Raw genomic sequence first — 5,565 nt, forward strand, 5'->3', positions numbered from 1 at the left:
GTTGCCGTGCAGCACTAAAGCGGTACCGATGTGCCCTTACAGCCAAATAACGGTTCTCTCTTTCTTATGTTACACGTGGTCGGCCTCGCCCTTGTCTTTGGGATAGCTTCGATCTCTATAAACTGTCACCACATCCGAGAAACAAGAGAACGATTCACTTTAAGCCATTGGGCCACATCAGTCTTGGACGGTCCTGCTTCTGTTTTCCCTATGACCCTTCACCGTAGAGAGTCTGGAAAGCTTCTGCTCTGTACCATATTGCACCGTGTGTGACTGTGTTCACCGCGATTCTGGATATGGGACTACTCGGCAAAAACACTATCCCATCTGATAGGTGCCCTGACGTCATCGTTGGCGTGGTTGCCTGTTGAACAGAATGCCGTCTTCCGTGGAGGATACAATCGTACGGACGTCGGTTGACAGTTTGTATGATTATATTTTGAATTAGACTCAGGACGGGGAAGTAGTGGTTTGTTGCTTTAAATTTGCACACGAGCGTAGGACGGGAAGCAAAAGACAGAAGCCTCCATTGTAGACTGATTGCCTTTTCGCAATATGACCACTATCCTTGTAAAGTCATGTATGGATGAATACAGCTACTACTGTTACTGGTATTGCTGTTGTTGTAGAACAACTACTGTTATTACTGTCAATAAACCGATGCCTGCCACCTGCCGATGTCGTTGTTCTATCTCATATCCCTACGAACTGTTACACTCAGGCATTTGTAAAAGTTGACTTGCTGCAATTGCAGTTCATTGATGTTGTAATCAAGGGCTACTACTTTTCTCCGTTTTGTGAAGTGCACAATGTTATATTTCTACGCATTCAATGCAAGTTGTCAGTGTTTGATCTCTCCGAATTCATGTTCTGACTGGCTTTTTCTGCAGCAGTTTATGCAAAAAATTTGAAGTTACTATTAATGTAGTCTGTCAGAACATTAATATACAATATGAACAGCAAGAGTACCAACACATGTCCCTGAGACATGCCTGAAGTTACTTTTACTTCTCTCGAGCCGGCCGCGGTGGTCTCGCGGTTCTAGGCGCGCATTCCGGAACCGTGCGACTGCTACGGTCGAAGGTTCGAATCCTGCCTCGGGCATGGATGTGTGTGATGTCCTTAGGTTAGTTAGGTTTAAGTAGTTCTAAGTTCTAGGGGACTGATGACCACAGCAGTTGAGTCCCATAGTGCTCAGAGCCATTTGAACCATTTGAGCTTCTCTCGATGACTCTCCGTGCAAGATAACATCACGTGTCATACTTATAAAGAGATTCGCAATCCAGTCACAAATTTCCTTTTATATGCCTCATAATCATTGGTGCGGTTCAGAGGCATATATTTTTTGGAAGTAATGAAATGCGAGGGGCGTTTAATAACTAATGCAATACATTTTTATTCTGAAAGCAAGTTGGTTTCATTCGGGATACCAATACGCCATATTATTCCCCACTCTTTTGGCGACAAAACCCTGTTTTCCAACGTAATGTCCATTGAATGTGACGACCGTACGCCACCTTATTGGTAGGATCTGTATGCACGTATGGTACCACTCTACTGGTCGACGTCGGAGCCTCCGTCTTGTAACCCCCCCCCCCCCCCCCCCCCCCTCACTTCCCCCCCTCCACCCCCGTAATGCTTCCCGCGGAGTGATCCTTCATTGGGCCAAAGGGATGGAAGTCGGTAGCTCCGAAGGTGTGAAACCCGGGTTGTAGCGCAGATGAGGAAGAACGGTCCAATGAAGTTCTGTGAGCTGCTCTCGTGTGCACAAACTTGTGTGAGGCAGTGTGTTGTCATGGAGAAGGAGAAGTTTGTTTGCGTTTTGTGGCAACGAACACACTGAAGTTGTTTCTTCAGTTACCTGAGGGTATCACAATACACGTCAGAGTTGCACCTTGGAGTATATCAAACAGAATAACCCCTGCAGAGCCCCACAAGACCGTCACTATGACTTTAGAGGCTAAGGGTGCGCCTAAACGTTTTCTTCGGAGTAGGGGTGGTGTGGCGACCTTCTATGGATGGCTGTTTTGTTCCTGCTTCGAAGTGAAACATGTCTCATCGTCTGCGACGATGTTCGACAGAAATTGTTACCGTCAGCCTCGTAACGAGCAAGAAATTCGGCACAAGTGGTCATTTGCTGCTCTTTAAGGGCTTATATTACACGCTGAGGAACCCAGCGAAAACACACCTCTGAGTATCCAAAGTGATGGGCTAGTGTGCCAACGGTACCAAAGAAAGATGTTCAGTTGTGCAGCGGGGTGTTTAACTGAGATCCGTCGATCACCTCGAAAGACACTGTCAGCACGTTGCAACAATGCAGGAGTCGCAGCTGTGTGGTGCCGGCTGGCACGCAGGATGCAGATTTGCGCGTCCTAATTCCAATGATGACGTACGCCTCACCCAACATCTCACCGTGCTTTTGTTGGCTGCCAGGTCCCCGAAGACATTCTGCAAGCGCCTATGAACATTTATGATGCTCTAATTTTCCGCCGAAAGATACTCAAGACAGATCTCTGCTTAGACGCACCTCTGTTACAACTGTAGCGGCTGAAGCGGGAATATTCCATGATGTCTAACAACAAATTCCGCAAGTTTTCGACCAAAGCTGTCCGAGAAAGAAAATCTGTTGCATTACTTGCTGAACGCTCCACGTACTACATCTGCCTGAGTGATCTATGGCTTTCAGTATATCACTAGAGATAATCTCAAGCCAGGTGTCGCATAAACAGTGTTTACGGAGTTCATGGAGGAATTCATGTTGGTTGGCATTCTGTTGTATGTTTGAGTTCACGATACGTTCTGGGATTCTGCAACTGATAGACGTCTATGAGCTTCGACGGTAGTTTTATAAATATTCCTGCTAACGTTATTGTAGAGGGATGTCACTCGTGTCGTATCTAATCACCGGGCACAGATTTTATTCAACGGATCTGCGGTTAAAATGAGAGTTAACTCAGATGTAAAACCTGTATAGCATCTGATAGGCATCCCAAGCGCTGTCGATTCTTATTCAGTTTTTGCGAACTACTAACGTCCGCTTTGTGTCATTTAATAGAGCCACCGTTAATAGTTAACCAGATCGACAACTCTCGTGGGTGTAGCTATCTTGTCGGTTTTTCCAGAGTTGCAGGTCCACGGTTTCTTTAATGTCTGTTTTATGTCTGAGGCAAGAGAACCCATACGATACGTTTCAGAGCTTGGGTGGACTTGGAGGTATGGAGTATTTTTGATATTTTGGAAGACTAATGGCGACTTGTAAGTAACAAAAAAAAAAGAGAGTTCCAGTCCCAAGCCTATTAAGAACCTGAATTATGCTGACTTTTAAATCGCACACTTGTCGCCGGTTATGAGCGCCCTTAGTCTGAGGTGATACTGTTATCGTGATAACAACAGTAGAACGTTACGGAGTGTTTTGATTTGTTTTGTTTTTGCCTCTGTCACACCAGTATGTCATCAGTGTTGCCTCACCCTCGCACCACTGTCTAAAGCACAGGGTACTCTCGCAATCCCTGTTTCTGTTACTCCAACCACTGACGGTCATCACCCCTCAGTCTCCACGTTAAGCTGAAGAAGCTTCTTTTGTGACGCCACGGTTATGCATTCAACAAGCGATATGTTTTTTAAATCAAGCAATGTTTCACATACAGGTAATTTCAAATTTGACTGAAGGACAGTTTTATGCAAGATTCAGTTCGTCATACTAAATATGAGGGTCTCGTATGGATTGCCTGTTCTGTATACTAGCAACTCAAGCTTTTAATGTGGCGAACTGGGTAGACATGAGGAAAGAATTGTTAAAAATTAAGTTTGGTGATTTATTCAAGAGGAAGGGTTTCACAAATGGAGACAGTCAAACCAAAGACTGCGATTCATTGCAGAACACTCAGAAGGTGAAACAGGTCTACTAAAGAGACTGCTTACACCACGCTTGTGCGCCCTATTCTGAAGTATTGCTGTGCGGTGTGGGATCCGCGTCAGGTGGGACTGATGAATGACGGCGAAAACGTACAAAAAAGGCAGGTTGTTTTTGTATTATCGCGAAATAAGGGAGATAGTGTCACAGACATGACACGTGAATTGGAGTGGCAACCATTAAAACAAAGGCGTTTTTAGTTGCGACGCGATCTTCTCATGGAATTTCAATCACTAATTTTCTCCTTCGATTGCGAAAACGTTCTGTTGCCACCCACCTAAATACGGAGAAATGATCATCACAATAAGATCAGAGAAATCAAGGCTCGCACAGAAAAATTTTAGTGCTCGTTTTTCCCGCGTGCCGTTCGAGAGCGGAACGGCAGAGAGACAGCTTGAAGGTGGTTCATTGAACCCTCTGCCAGGCACTTTACTGTGAATACCAGAGTAATCACGTAGATGTAGATGAAGATGTCCACCCCTAGGTCTTATGCAAACGGTTATTCGGCTTGGCATTCGTTGATAGGGTTGCTGTAAGTTGTCGAGAAGGATATCGTGGCAAATTCTGTACAACTGGCGCCTGAGATCGTCAAAATCCCGATCTGGTTGGAGGGACCGTTGGGGAGAGGTCCGGTGAGCTTGCTGGACAGGGGAGGGTTTGGCAGGCACGAAGACAAGCAGTAGAAACTGTCGCCATGTGCGAGCGGGCATTGTCTTGCTGAAACGTAAGACCAGTAGGGCTTGTCATGAAGGGCAACGAAATGGTGCGTAGAATATTGTCGACGCACAGCTGTGCTGTAAGGGTTCCGTGGATAACCAAAGAGGACCTGCTATGAAAATAAATGGCACCCCAGATCTTACCTCCTGGTTGTCTGGGTGTATGGCGGACGACAGCCTTGTTGGTACCCCACCTCTGTCTGCGGTGGCTCCAGACAGGTCTTTGCTCGTCATCAGGCGTCACTGCGGATGGGGACTCATCACCGAAGACGTTTCTGCTCTAGTAAAAAGTAAATACAAATAAAAAGGTCGATATGAAAAGATAAATAATGCTATAGACGAATGTTGAAAATTAGGTGGACTGATAAGGTAAGGAATGAGGAGGTTCTACGCAGAATCGGAGAGGAAAAGAATATGTGGAAAAAACTGATAAGGAGAAGGGGGACGATAGGACATCTGCTAAGACATGAGGGAATGACTTCCATGGTGCTAGAGGGAGCTGTAGAGGGCAGAAACTGTAGAGGAAGACAGAGATTGGAATACGTCAAGCAAATAATTGAGGACGTAGGTTGCAAGTGCTACTCTGAGATGAAGAGGTTAGCACAGTGGGGGGGTGGCGGGCCGCATCAAACCAGTCAGTAGAATGATGACCCCTCCCCAAAAAAAAATAATGTTTCAAGCGGTTTTATATATTATCCCAAAACTCGAGTTTTCAGGCCGAATGTGCCTGACATCACTGCAAGTTGGCCTGTTGTTGTTCAATCAATGGTAGACTCCGCAAACCGCTCGGCGAGCTCAGCCGCTTTTCTGTGAGCCGCCTATTAATGGTCCCTGTGGTCACTGAAGTACCGGTAGCATGCCGGATCGATGAATGCGGCTCTCTGATTGCCTCTCTGGCGACTGTTCGGTCCTCGCGTTATGTTGTCTCTCTAGGTC

Source organism: Schistocerca gregaria, chromosome 7 (genome assembly GCF_023897955.1).
Source record: "Schistocerca gregaria isolate iqSchGreg1 chromosome 7, iqSchGreg1.2, whole genome shotgun sequence".
Classification (NCBI taxonomy): domain Eukaryota; kingdom Metazoa; phylum Arthropoda; class Insecta; order Orthoptera; family Acrididae; genus Schistocerca; species Schistocerca gregaria.